General features: G+C 43.5%; 2 long non-coding RNA genes across 2 annotated transcripts; both read right to left on the bottom strand.

The window, feature by feature from the left end:
• Positions 1-6,143: 6,143 nt before the first annotated feature.
• On the bottom strand, positions 6,144-7,490 carry LOC132542518 (uncharacterized). Its single transcript, XR_009553524.1, has 2 exons — positions 7,389-7,490; positions 6,144-6,487 (listed from the first exon to the last, which is right to left on the bottom strand). It is a non-coding gene; the product is annotated as an uncharacterized LOC132542518 (long non-coding RNA).
• A 2,422-nt stretch (positions 7,491-9,912) lies between these two features.
• On the bottom strand, positions 9,913-14,574 carry LOC132542517 (uncharacterized). Its single transcript, XR_009553523.1, has 3 exons — positions 14,346-14,574; positions 11,279-11,347; positions 9,913-10,314 (listed from the first exon to the last, which is right to left on the bottom strand). It is a non-coding gene; the product is annotated as an uncharacterized LOC132542517 (long non-coding RNA).
• Between the last annotated feature and the right edge of the window lie 400 nt (positions 14,575-14,974).

Here is a 14,974-nt window from a genome sequence, read left to right as displayed (position 1 = left end):
GGAGCAGTGAATTCGTAGTGCTGGCACTGAGCCCCAGTGATAAACTTGGAGGTAAATAAATAAATAAATAAATATAAATGTACTCATTGCACAGTGTGGATTTATTTGATTTTATTCTTTTCTTTCTTTTTATTTCTTTATTGGAGGATTAATGGTTTTTAAAAATATTTATTCCTTTTTGTTGCCCTGGTTGTTTTATTGTTGTAGTTATTATTGTTGTCTTCGTTGTTGGATAGGACAGAGAGAAATGGAGAGAGGAGGGGAAGACAGAGAAGGGTAGAGAAAGACAGACACCTGCAGACCTGCTTCACTGATTGTGAAGCGACCCCCTCTGCAGGTGGGGATTCAGGGGCTCGAACCAGGATCCTTAGCCGGTTGGGGGGATTAATGTTTTACAGTTGACAGTAAATACAATAGTTTGTACATGCATAACATTTCTCAGTTTTCCACACAGCAATACAATCCCCACTAGGTCCTCTGTCATCTTTTTCCAGGACTTGTACTCTCTCCCCACCCCACCTCAGAGTCTTACTTTGGTGCAATACACCAACTCCAGTCTAGATCTGCTTACTGTTTTTTCTTCTGATCTTGTTTTTCAACTTCTGCCTGAGAGTGAGATCATCCCATATTCAACTATCTGTTTCTGACTTATTAACATGATTTCTTCAAGCTCCATCCAAGATGGGCTGAAAACGGTGAGATCACCATTTTAAATACCTGAGTAGTATTCCACTATGTATATAGACCACAACTTACTCAGCCACTCATCTATTGTTGGACACCTGGGTTGCTTCCAGGTTTTGGCTATTACAAATTTGCAGCAGTGAACATAGGTGCACACAAATCCTTTTAGATGGGTGTGTTGGGTTCCTTAGGATATATCCTAATTGCAGGGTCATAGGGTAGGTCTATGTCTAGCCTTCTGAGAGTTCTCCAGACTGCTCTCCACAGAGGTTGGACCAATTGACATTCCCACCAGCAGTGCAGGAGGGTTCCTTTGTCCCCACAACCTCCAGCATTTGTTGCTGCTACCTTTTCTGATGTATGACATTCTCACAGGAGTGAAGTGGTATCTTACTGTTGTATTTATTTATTTTATTATTTTATTTGATAGGATAGAGAGAAACAGAGGGAGAGGGAGAGGGAGAGAGAAAGAGCTACATCTACAGCACTACTTAACTGCTCATGAAGCCCCCCCCCCCCCCCCCCCCGCAGGTGGAGTCTGCATGTTTGAACTCTGGTCCTTTGTACTTATGCAATCAGATGCACTGACACTCTGCTCTCAAAGGCAGGAGGGGCAGTGGTCTGGGAGGGCAGGTGGCAAACTTGGAGATCACTCTGTGGGGTTCTAAATAGAACTGAAAATGAGCTCAGCTGATGCTGTGTGGTTCCTAGGCCTGAGCAAGGAGCAGGGGACCAGACCAGCCATCTCTCTCCCCCATGTTTGTTAATCAGAGGATTTCAAGAAGAATGTCAGCCTTCCTGAACTGTTATAATTTCAAAACCCCCCCACACTAAAAAAATAATTTCAAACCCTCTGCTGTATAATGGAGTGGTTCTCTCCACAAATGGTCAGAGCAGATTTTTCTCTAGACGATTGTTGTTCCTCTCCCCACTGCTAGAAAGAAAAGGGAAATGGAAGGGGGACCAGTTCTGTTTCTGCCCAAGTCAGTCAGGGTGGCCTGGCCTGTCCCAGCCATTGGCTCCTTCATCTGCTCACACTTCTCACAGGTTGGCTTGGTCTCAGGTATTTTAGTGTCCCCAGGGGCTGAGGCTGTGAAGAAGGCAGGAACTGTTCCATTTACATTTTTCTCAAAAAACAAAAAGAAAGAAATGGAGAAACAAAGAAATAAAGAGGAGGAAGATGGGGAGGAGGGGGAGGGAGGGGGCTGAGAAGAGGGGGAGGAAGGGGGCTGGGAGGAGGGGGAGGAAGAAGGAAAAAGAAAGAGAGCAGCTCACTCTGCCTTAGGCTAGACGTTAGCAGAAACACTGAGCTAGGCTTGGGAAGAACATACAGGTGGTTCTTCTTTTTCTCTGGAAGATTAACAGCCACTATAGAAAAAAAATGGTTGGAAGGTAGAAGAATTCAATGCCTGTGAGATTGCTCACCTAAAAGAGCACATGCTTTGCCATGTAGGAGATCCATCTTTGAGCCCCAAGATACTGCATGGAAATACTATTTCAGGGCAGAGGTTAGATACTGTAATTTTAAAAAATATTTATTCATTCCCTTTTGTTGTCCTTATTGTTTTATTGTTGTTGTTGGGTAGGACAGAGAGAAATCAAGAGAGGAAGGGAGACAGAAGGGGAGAGAAAGATAGACACCTGCATACTTGCTTCACCACTTGTGAAGTGACTCCCCTACCAGTGGGGAGCCTGGGGCTCGAAACTGGATCCTTACATGGTCCTTGTGCTTTGCGCCACGTGATCTTAACCCACTGTGCTACCACCTGACTCCTGATAGTATGATAGTGCAAAGACACTCTCTTACCTGAGGCTCCAAAGTCCGAGGTTCAGTCCCCTGTACCACCATAAGCCAGAGCTGAGCAGTACTTTTAGTAAAAAAAGAGATGGGAGAAGAGAAAGAAAGAAAGAAAAAGAAAGAAAAAAGAAAGCAAGAAAGTTGGGCAGGTTAAGCGCAGGTGGCAGAAAGCGCAAGGTGGTAGAAAGCGCAAGGACCGGCATAAGGATCCCGGTTCTAGGATTCTAGACCCAGCTTGAGAGGCAACACCCCAGCTGGCAGGGAGCCAGCTGGCACTTTGGCACATTTAACCAGTGGCTGCTGCCCCCCCACACCACCCCCTGCCTCTATAACCAGTGCTCAGCCTCTAGTTTATGGTGGTTCGGGGGATTGAACCTGGGACCTGGAAGCCTCAGGCATGACAGTCTGTTTGCATAGCCATTGTGCTATCTCACCCATCCAATAAAACAAATCTAATACACACACACACACACACACACACACACACACACACACACACACACACACACATATAGCCATTATGGAGAGAAGGTAGTGGGGATATTCAGTAACTTCTTTTATATATAATATATTTTTATTTTGCTTTTTGTTGCCTTTGTTTTATTGTTGTTGTAGTTATTGTTGATGTCGTAATGTTTTAGATCTTCTAGGAATTTATATAATGTTATATATATTCCTCAGGAATTTTCTCTTTTTTAAAAAAGTATTATTTTGTTATCTTTATTTATTTATTGGATAGAGACAGCCAGAAATTAGGAGGAGGAGGGGAGATAGAAAGGGAGAGAAACAGAAAGATACCTACAGCACTGCTTCACCACTTGCAAAGCTTTCCCCCTGCAAGTGGGAACTGGGGGCTTGAACCCAGGTCCTTGCGCACTGTAATATGTGTGCTCAACCAGGGGTGCCACCACTCACCCCCACAGAAATTTTCCATATGTATCCAAAGTTTAAATATGTATATATGACCTTCCTTGTAAAAATGAGGTTATGGTAGTCAACAATTTGTTTGGCTTTATATGTTAACTCTTTTTTTCAGCCACCAGGTTCCAGATGCTAACATGATGCCAACCGGACTTCCCTGGGCAGACAATTCCACCAATGTGTCCTTGAGCCCCGCTTCCCCAGAGCCCTGCCCCACTAGGGAAAGAGAGAGACAGGCTGGGAGTATGGATGGACCTGCCAACAACTATGTTCAGCGGGGAAGCAATTACAGACACCAGACCTTCCACCTTCTGCACCACCATAATGACCCTAGGTCCATACTCCAAGAGGGTTTAAGAATAGTTTAATAGTTTAATAGTTTAAAGCTGAGAGCCCAGTGGTAGCGCACCTAGTTAAGCACAGGTGGCGTAAAGCGCAGGACCAGCATAATGATCACTGTTTGAGCCCCAGGGTCCCCCACCTGCAAGGGAGTCGCTTCACAGGTGGTGAAGCAGGTCTCCAGGTGTCTATCTTTCCCCCTCTCTCTCTGTCTTTCCTGCCTCTCTCCAATTCTCTTTGTCCTATCTAATAACGACGACATCAATAACAACAATAATTACAACAATAAAAAGCAACAAGAGCAACAAAAGGGAAAATAAATAAAATACATATTTTTCAAAAAAGAATAGGGGGAGTTGGGCTGTAGCGCAGTGGGTTAAGCGCACGTGGCGCAAAGAGCAAGGACAGGCGGAAGGATCCCGGTTTGAGCCCGGTGGCTCCCCACCTGCAAGGGAATCTCTTCACAGGCGCTGAAGCAGGTCTGCAGGTGTCTTTCTCTCCCCCTCTCTGTCTTCCACTCCTGTCTCTATTTCTCTCTGTCCTATCCAACAAAGACGACATCAATAACAACAACAATAATAACTACAACAACAATGAAAAACAACAAGGGCAACAAAAAAGAAAAAAAAAGGATGGAGGGGTGGGAGTCGGGCAGTAGCACAGCGGGTTAAGCACAGGTGGCATAAAGCACAAGACCGGCATAATGATCACGGTCTGAGCCCCAGCTCCCCACCTGTAGGGGAGTCGCTTCACAGGCAGTGAAGCTGGTCTACAGGTATCTATCTTTCTCTCCCCCGCTCTGTTCCCCTCCTCTTTCCAGTTCTCTCTGTTCTATCAAACAACGACATCAATAACAACAATAACTACAATAACAATCAAGGACAACAAAAGGGAAAATAAATAATAAAATATAAAAAAGAATAGGTGGGGAGTTGGGCGGTAGCGCAGCGGGTTAAGCACAGGTGGTGCAAAGCGCAAGGACCGGCATAAGGATCCCAGTTCCAGCCCTCTGCTCCCCACCTACAGGGGAGTCTTCACAGGTGGTGAAGCAGGTCTGCAGGTGTCTTACCTTTCTCTCCTCCTCTTTGTCCTCCCCTCCTCTCTCCATTTCTCTCTTTCCTATCCAACAACGACAACAACAATAAAAATAAAATAAAAGGCAGTCAAAGGGAATAAATATTTAAAAAAAAGAATAGGAAAGCTATTAGGGAAGGGGATACCGGTTCAAACCCCCGGCTCCCACCTGTAGGGGAGTCGCTTCACAAGGGGCTCCCACCTGTAGGGGAGTCGCTTCACAAGCGGTAAAACAGGTCTGCAGGTGCCTTTCTCTCCCCCTCTCTGTCTTCCCCTCCTCTCTATTTTTCTCTGTCCTAACAAAGACTACATCAATAACAACAATAAAACAACAAGGGCAACAAAAGGGAAAATAAGTAAATAAATAAATGTTAAAAAAAAAAAGAGCCCATGCCAAAGGACAATTTTTTAAAAAGATTTGTCACTATTAGAGTGATGGGAAGAGGAAGAGAACAAGAGCATCACTCTGGTACTGTACTGCCAGAAATCAAACTTGGGACCTCATGCTTGAGAGTTCAATACCTTAGCCACTGTACCAACTCCATTATTTTACACATCTCTTGGTGGACTTAATAATTTATTTCTCAGGTGGAGGAGATAGTATAATGGTTATGCAAAAAGACTTTCATGCCTGAGGTTCCAAAGTTCCAGGTTCAATCCCCAATCCCCGCACCAGTATAAGCCAGAGCTGAGCAGTGCTATGGTAATAAATAAATAAATAAACTAAATAAAAATAATTTATTTCTCTTGAGTATATAAATGTAACTTGACAATTTGGAGCCCCTGGGTCAACCGGCTTGAAACCTTCTTAACTTTTCTGTTAAGTTACCTAATAAATTCCCTTTTGCTTAAGTCAATCTAAATTGGTTTCAGTCAATTGCAGTCAAAAGTGTGCTGACTAGTATGCTCACCTACAAATAAGGTCACTTACTAAACTCCACAAAGGTGGTAGAACCTGTTTTGACACAGGAGTTCAGCAACTAGGGGGGCTGTGCTAGGTCCTTGCTCCTGACTTTCCTTGATATCAACCCACCTTCTTTAAGTCTACCCATGGTGGTCTCTTTTATTAACATCTATTTTCTTGATTACATGTGAGAGCTTCATTTGAGACAGAGAGAGGAGAGGGTGAGAGAAGTGAAAGCACACTGTGGTACATGTGGTGTTGGGGATCAAGCTGGGAACTTTAGGCATGTGAGTCCAATGCTTTACCCATTGCGTCATCTTCCAGACTGATGTAGTTTCTTTTTTTAACTGGATAAAACGAGATGATTTCTGTGAGACATTTAGCTCAGTGACAGTGATGGGTACACAGAAGACACTCAGCAAATATGAACTGCTATTATTAGCTCCTTTACATGTAGATGTTCTTCTGAGGAAAACCATCACAATAGCAGGAGTTTGTAGAGTCAGGCGGGTTCATGAGAAAGACTTTATGAGGGGCTCCTGAGGTTTTTCAGGAGATTTGAAAAGTGATAAGGAAACCATTCTGACAAAAAAAAAAATGTTTTGGAGGAGGGGGTGTTTGGGGAAGAAAGAAGAGGGAACAGGTGTGAGCAAAATGAGATACTTGGATACAGCTCAGCTTTGTCCTCAGGGTACTGTTGGGTCCTTGCCATCAGTAGGGAATCCCAGAAGCTTCTTGGCATGGCTGCAGAAGGAAACAGACATCTCCTATGGAGAGAAAAAGAGTAGTCAAAAATGTGCTGTCTGCTGATGCCCCAGATTGGACCAAGCTAGCCAGCAGACAAATTTTTGCGGGAGCAAGGGAGCTGGCACGAAGGCCTGAGGGTCAGCTCAGGACTCTTTGGCCATGTAGGTAGCTGGGCTTCTTTCTCCCTGAAAACTTAGTAGGGCCGGTGTCGTAACTTCTTCCTAGACACCAAGATCCCTAGCTCCTATGAGATCTTTTCTAGGACTTCCACAATTATTTATATTATTTTTATTTTGAAGAACTAAGTCATCCATTACACGTGCATGTCTTCTCTACTTTGAACCATTTTTTCATTCACATAGAGAGAGGCATACAAAAAGAAAGAGATGAGAGAAGAGATGCCACAGCACTGGAGCTTACTCTGATGCCATAGCATTCCCCATGTGGTGCTGGGGCTCAAACATGGACCACACAAGGGACTGGGTGGTGGTGCACCTGGTTGAGTGCACATGTTACAATGTTCAAGGACCCAGGTTTGAGCCTCTGGTCCCCACCTGCAGGGGGAAAGCTTTGCAAGTGGTGAAGGAGTGCTGCAGGTGTCTCTCTGTCTCTCTTCTTCTCTACTTCACCCTTTTCTCTCAATTTCTGACTGTCACTTTCTAATAAATAAAAAATTATAATAAAAATAAAACAAAAAAGCTGTGAACTACACTCAAGCAAGGCACATGCCCTACCTCGTGGGCTATCTCATGGTCCTATTTATTTATTTAAATATTTTTATTGATTTAATTATGATCAACAAGTTTGTTGGATCAGAGAGGTACAGTTGGGGGCTGGGCAGCAGCACAGCGGGCTAAGCATGCATGATGCAGAGCGCAAGGACAGGCATAAGGATCCGAGTTTGAGCCCCCGGCTCCCCACCTGCAAGCTAGTCGCTTCACAGGCGGTGAACCAGGTCTGCAGGTGTCTGTCTTTCTCTCCTTCTCTCCATCTTCCCCTCCTTTCTCCATTTCTCTCTTCTATCTTAAAAAAAAGAGGGGTACAATTCCATACAGTTCCCACCACCAGAGTTTCGCATCCCACCCCCTCCATTGGAAGCTTCCCTATTCTTTATCCCTCTGGGAGTACGGACCCAGGATCATTAGGGATGCAGAAGGTGGAAAGTATGGCTTCTGAAATTGTTTCTCTGCTGGACATGGGCGTTGGCAGATTGATTCATACTCCCAGCCTGTTTCTGTCTTTCTCTAGTGGGGTAATAATAGTAATTATTATTATTTTATAAGAGAGAGCAAAAACAGAGCACTGCTCAGTTCTGGCATATGGTAGTGCTGGAGATTAAACTTGATTCTCTGGGGCCTCAGGCATGCAAGTTAGTGCTCTAGCAGGTTGAGCTATCTCCCTGGTCCTAAAAAATTATTTATTTTCTTTTAAAAAAAATTTATTTATTTCCCCTTTTTAAAATATTTATTTATTCCCTTTTGTTTCCCTTATTATTTTATTGTTGTAATAGTTGTTGGATAGGACAGAGAGAAATGGAGAGAGGAAGGGAAGACAGAGAGGAGGAGAGAAAGACAGACACCTGCAGACCTGCTTTACTGCTTGTGAAGTGACTCCCCTGCAGGTGGGGAGTGGGGGGCTGAAACTGGGATCCTTACACCGGTCCTTGTGCTTTTCGCCACATGTGCTTTTAACCTGCTGCGCTACTGCCTGACTCCCTTCTCTTGTTTTTTAAAGTTATTTATTTTCCCTTTTGTTGCCCTTGTTGTTTTATCGTTGTAGTTATTTTTGTTGTTGTTATTGATGTCATCGTTGTTGGATATGACAAAGAGAAGTGCAGAGAGGAGGGGAAGGCAGAGGGGGAGAGAAAGACACTTGCAGACCTGCCTCACCACTTGTGAAGCAAAAAAAAAAATTTCTTTATGTGTTGCTTGTTATTAGTGGCTTAACAGTGTTTCACAAAATTATAAAAGTTTATGGAGTGGTCTGGGAGGTGGGACAGTGGATAAAGTGTTGGACTCTCAAGCATGAGGTCCTGAGTTAAATCCCTGGCAGCACATGTACCAGAGTGATAATCTGGTTCTTTCTTTCTCTCTCTCTCTCTCTCTCTCTCTCTCTCTCTCCTTCTATCCTTCTAATAAATAAATAAATATATATTTTTAAAAATCTTGTGGTCTGGGAGGTGGCACAGTGAAAAGGCTTTAGACTCTCAAGAATGAGGTCCTTAGTTCGATCCCAGGCAGCACATGTGTCAGAGTGATATCTGTTTTTTTTCTCTCTTCTCCTATCTTTCTCATTAATAAATAAATAAAATATTTTAAAAAATCTTATGGATGTATTCTTATACCCACATGTGGTGTATTAACTCACTAAACACTCACCCAAAGTTCTACATATGTATCTCTCTGCCCCATAACCACTATAGTTTTCACAGTGTCCAAAAGATAGTTTGGTTATAATTTCCTTTTTGCAAGATCATTTGTTTTAGTAATTCAAATTACACATATGAGTTAAATTTTTTTTTCAAAGAATTATTTATTTATGAGAAAGAGAAATTGAAGAGAAACAGAGCACCATTCTGGCGCATCTGGTACAAGTGCTTGAGAGATCAATGCTTTATTCACTGCGCCACCTACTGGGCAGTGAATGTAAAAAAATGTTAAAAGATGTATTGACTTTTTTTTAAATATTAATTTTATTTATTTATTCCCTTTTGTTGCCCTTGTTGTTTTATTGTTGTAGTTATTATATTTGTCGTAATTGTTGGATAGGACAGAGAGAAATGGAGAGAGGTGGGGAAGACAGAGAGGGGGAGAGAAAGATAGACACCTGCAGGCCTGCTTCACCGCTTGTGAAGCAACTCCCCTGCAGGTGGGGAGCTGGGGGCTCAAACCGGGATCCTCATGCTGGTCTTGTGCTTTGCGCCACCTGCGCTTAACCTGCTGTGCTACAGCCCGACTCCCAGATGTATTGACTTTATATGAGAAAGACCAAAATACTGCTCCTTTTTCTTTCTTTTCTTTTCTTTTCTTTTCTTTTCTTTTCTTTTCTTTTCTTTTTTTTTTTTTTTTTTTTTACCTCCAGTAGTATCGCTGGGGCTCAGTGCCTGCACCATGCATCCACTGCTCCTGGAGGCCATTTTTTTCCCTTTTGTTGCCCTTGTTTTATCGTTGTTGTGGTTATTATTATTGTTGTTATTGCTGCCATTGTTGGATAGGACAGAGAGAAATGTAGAGAAGAGGGGAAGACAGAGAGGGGAGAGAAAGATAGACACCTGCAGACCTGCTTCATCACCAATGAATCGAACCTCCTGCAGATGAGGAGCTGGAGGCTTGAACTGGGATCCTTAAGCAGCCGGTCCTTGTGCTTGGTGCCATGTGTGCTTAATCCAGTGTGCTACAGTCCGACCCCCACACTGCTCCTTCTTATTCATGCCAGGGTTGGAACCAGGACCTCACATATTTAAGCCATATACTCTACCCACTGAGTTATTTTTCTTTTCTTTACTTTTTATTTATAAAAATCACAGGATAAGAGTGGTACAACTCCACACAATTCCCACCACCAGAACTCCCTATCCCATCCCATGCCATGATAGCTTTCCTATTCTTTATCCATCTGGCAGTATGGACCCAGGGCTATTATGGGGTGCAGAAGGTGGAAGGTCTGGCTTCTGTAATTGCTTCCCGGCTGTACATGGGCATTGGCAGGTTGATCCATACTCTCAGCCTGCCTCTCTCTTTCCCTAGTGGGGCGGGGCTCTGGGGAAGCGGGGCTCCAGGACACATTGGTGGGGCCATCTGCCCAGGGAAGTCCGGTTGGCATCATGGTAGCATTTGGAACCTGGTAGCTGAAAAAGAGTTAAGATATAAAGCAGAACAAATTGTTGATTAATCATGAACCTAAAGGCTGGAATAGTTCAGATGAAGAATTGAGGGGTCCTCCATTTTGTAGATAATTAGTAGACCTATTTTAGTTATATTCCAAAGAGCCTATGACTATACTAGTTTTTTTTTTTCTGAGCCTGACATCTAATATGCAGGTGGATCCAAGTTATTGTCTGAGAATATGATGTCATGGCTGGAAAAAGGACCAGAAAGCTGGATCAGGGAAGAGAGTAGCTCCCAAATATGGGAAATGTGTATAAATAGTGTTGACTGTAAACCCAATCGATTTGATCTGATCTGGGACCCATATTCAGGTTAGCAGCCTAAGTGACCTCTGCATATCTGTACATCTGAGCTCACATTCTGTGGTCATGAGTAGGAACATTGCAAGCTGCCCCAATTTCAGGACCCATCTTCCTCAGGTGGAAGATAGAGTATGTTGTCCAGCCTCCCTTCAGAGATTGGAACATTCTCTACCATTGATGATCCCATTTTTCTTTTTCTATTTCTTTCTTTCTCTCTCTCTCTCTCTCTCTCTTCCTCTCTCTCCACCAGGGTTATCACTGGGGCTCAGTGCCTGCACAGTGAATCTACTGATCCTAGTGGCCTTTTCTTCTTTTCTTTATTTAATTTTGATAAGACAGAGAGAAATTGAGAGGGGGAGGGGAGATAGGGAGAGAGAATGACACCCGCAGCACTGTTTGACCACTCCCCCTGCAGGTGGGGAATGAGGACTTAACCCAGGGTCCTTGGGCATGGTACTATGTGCACTCTTCTGAGTGTGCTACCACCCCGTCCCCTGAGTCACCTTTCTGACCTCGCAAAAACTATTCATGGAACAGTGGGAGAGACAGCTAGAATGGGCCATGCTACCTTCTTGGTAGATAATTTATCTTCCATCTACCCCTGCAAAAATTCACACTTGACCCTGTCCTGGGTCTGACTCATTGAAAGACTTGTTTGCCTTCTGACTTCTGGCTGGACTCAACTAACAGTCTGTGGATGAGAGGCAAGAGGATAGAGGTCAGGATATTTATTCCCCTGGCTCCTTTCACAGGCTGACAACATGTCTTGATTGACAAGCACTGCTCTTCTAAGGAGGCCTCTTTTTCAAAACTCCCTTCCCTAGGGTTCAAGTAAATATCTCTCCTCTGCTCCTTTGGGCCTAGGGGTGGTGACAACTCCTTAACTGTTACTAGCCCAGAGTCACAAGCTATCCCTTGTGGTTCTCCTACACTGGCTATGCCATCATAAATAAACCCTTTCAAATTATTCTAATTTGAGTGTACCATCTGTTTCCAGCTGGGATCTTGACTAATGCATTTGCCAAATAAGGAGGCTTTTGGTTATCTTGAAAGAGAGAGAATGTGAATTATTGCCTCATGCCTCCAAAACTTGAGATACAGACTTTAGATATGTCTGTTCAAATGTTTAAGCAAGAGCTTAAAGCTTGTAGGCTTCTGTTTCTTTTCAGAGACTCTTCCAATATAGACTTCAGCTGTTTTCTTTGGGTTTGCTTTGCACTCCTATACTTTCTCCACCCAGCTCTAAGATTTCACCCTCTCAGTGTCAAAGCTAAAGATAGGCTCCTTTTTTCCCTCAGTGAGTTCACCAGAATTCTAACATTCTTCTCATGGACTTTGTATGAGTCACACATCCACTCTGAGGCCAATCCCTGTTACCAGAGAGAGAGCATAAGCAATTGACCAGACCTGGGTCACATACCTGGAGCTTGAAATACAGGTGTCAAACCCACCTAAGTCATATGGCCTAGAAATGGGAAAAGGGCGTTCCCAAAAGAGCATGCTGATATTCTAACCAAAGGTGGAGCCACAGAGGGCCAGGTGGCATCCATCATACCTGGGAATGCACAAGGGCCTGAATTCAAACCCCAGCTCTCCACCTGTACTGGTGGGAAGCTTCAAGAGTGGTAAAGCAGTTTTGCAGGTGTCTCGCTTCTTCTTTTTCTCTCTTTATTTTTTAATTGTTTTTAAAGATTTTACATGAGAAAGATAGGAGGAAAGAAAGAACCAGACATCACTCTGATACATGTGCTGCTGGGAATTGAACTCAGGACCTCATGCTTGAGTGTACAATGCTTTATCCACTCTGCCACCTCCCAGGCCACTCTTTTTAATTAATTAATTAATTAATTCCCATTTGTTGCCCTTGCTGTTTTATTGTTGTAGTTATTGTTGTTGTTGATGATATCATCATTGCTGGTTAAGACAGAGAGAAATGGAGAGAGGAGGGGAAAACAGAGAGGGGGGAGATAAAAATAGACACCTGCAGATCTGCTTCACTGCTTGTGAAGGGACTCCGGGGGCTCGAACTAGGACCCTTATGCTGGTCCTTGTGCTTTGCACCACCTGCATTTAACCTGCTGCTCTACTGCCTGACTCCCTCTTTTTAAAATTTTTTTGTCTTTATTTATTTATTGGCTAGAGACAGTTAGAAATTGAGAGGGAAAGGGTGATAGAGAAGGGAGAGAGACAGAGAGACACCTGCAACATTGCTTCACTGCTCGCAAAGCTTTCCCCTTACCGGTGGGGACCAGGGCCTTGAACCAAGGTCCTGTGTATTGCAACATGTGCACTCAACCAGGTGCACCACCACCTGTCCCCCACCCCTTTATCTTTGTTCGGAAAAAATAAAGGCTGTCAGAAGTGGTGGATAACTTTTGGTGGTAATTTTTAAAAAGATGGAGGTGGGAGGCAGGCGGTGTGCAGGGAGTTGAGCGCACGTGGTGCAAGGCGCAAGGACCAGTGTTAGTGATCCCGGTTGGAGCCCCGGGTTCCCCACCTGCAGGGGAGTTGCTTCACAGGCGGTGAACCAGGTCTGCAGGTGTCTGTTTTTCTCTCCCTCTCTCTGTCTTCCCCTCCTCTCTCCATTTCTCTCTGTCCTATCAAACAACAATAATACTAACAGTAATAATAACAACAGCAATGATAAACAAGGACAACAAAAGGGAAAAAAAATAGTCTCCAGGAGCAGTGGATTCAGAGTGCAGGCACCGAGGCCCAGCAATAACCCTAGAGACAAAAAAAAAAAAAAAAAGATGGAGGCACAGATACTGAGTAAGGCAAAGCCATGAGTCTATTCTATTTGACCATGTGAGTTTGGATGAGTGACCTAGCTTTTGTATCTTCTCCTTTAAGAGTACTAAGAATAGCTAATATTATTGAGCAGTTAGTATGTGCCAGCCCCTACACTAAGGGTTTTAGATGAAGCTTCAATAGGAACCATTATTTCCCTGACTTTGCAGATGAGCAAACCAACACTCAGAAAAATACAGTTGCTTTCCTATGAGTGGCAGAGCTGGAATTTGAAGTCAGATTTATCTGATATAAGGATGTGTATCAAATTGCTTCTCACTGTGGAACAGCTTGCAGGGCTTTTGTTAGGCTTAAAAGAAAAATAATGAAAAAACTATACCCAACATTTATTGTGCTCTTACTGTGTATCAGGCCTTGGGCCAACTGCTCTACATGAATTTATAGCTCATCTTTGCATTAACAGTCTTAGTCATGTAAACACCTAGCACAACTTCTGACTTCAAGAGGAATTTAATAGTAGTTTCTCAGATGCTCCCTGACCTACCTTCCTTCCTTTCTTCCTTCTCTCCTTCCTACCCTCTTCTTTTTAAAAATTTCTTTATTGGGGGATTAATGGTTTACAGTCAACAGTGAAATATAGTAGTTTGTAAATGTGTAACATTTCTCACTTTTCCACATAACAATTCAACCTCCCCACTAGGTCTTCCTCTGCCATAACTTTTCTCCCTTCCTTCCTTCCTTCCTTCCTTCCTTCCTCCCTCCCTTCCTTCCTTCCTTCCTTCCTTCCTTCCTTCCTTCCTTCCTCCCTTCCTCCCTCCCTCCCTTCCTTCCTTCCTTCCTCCCTCCTTCCCTCCCTCCCTCCCTCCCTCCCTCCCTTCCTTCCTTCCTTCCTTCCTTCCTTCCTTCCTTCCTTCCTTCCTTCCTTCCTTCCTTCTGACCTTCTCTTCATGTTGGGTCAAAAATCTGTCTGGTATTTGTTGTTCCAAGTTCCTTGATGTTGCAGGAGGTCTGTGGGCTATTTCCTTGCTGCCTGGAAGCTGAAAACAACCAGACTCTGGGCCTATAAGAGACTGGAAAAATCCTATTGGGGACATGGCTCAATCAGAAGAGACCAAGTGTGAAACTAGGCCTCTGGGAGTGATGTGATTAACACCACTGCATCTGTGTTTTTTTTCCTGATTAATTTTGGATACTTTTAAACATCTCTGGGGCATTGGGGTTTACTCTGTTAGGGAAGTGAGAGTTAGAAGGTTGATGAGTCAAGCAAGTTGCACCAGATACATGTTCTGGTTTGCTCTGTAAATCATCAGAGTATTTACTAGGCCAATTGTCCATTACCTTTTACTTTTTTTTTTTAACCTAGGAAAAAAGTGGAAGCCCCCTTTCCTTCTTTCTTTTAATATTTATTTATTTATTTATTTATTTATGACACACAGAGAGAAGAGCACACCAGAGCATCACTCTGATGTATCTGATGCTGAAAACTGAACTTGGGACCTCATGGTTGAGAGTTCAATATATTATCTATTATGTTGGGACACACACTCTCTTACCTTTTTTTAATTCC

The sequence above is a fragment of the Erinaceus europaeus genome, chromosome 13, assembly GCF_950295315.1.
Source record: "Erinaceus europaeus chromosome 13, mEriEur2.1, whole genome shotgun sequence".
In the NCBI taxonomy this organism is placed as follows: Eukaryota; Metazoa; Chordata; class Mammalia; order Eulipotyphla; family Erinaceidae; genus Erinaceus; species Erinaceus europaeus.
This window is presented reverse-complemented; position numbering and strand designations above follow the sequence as displayed.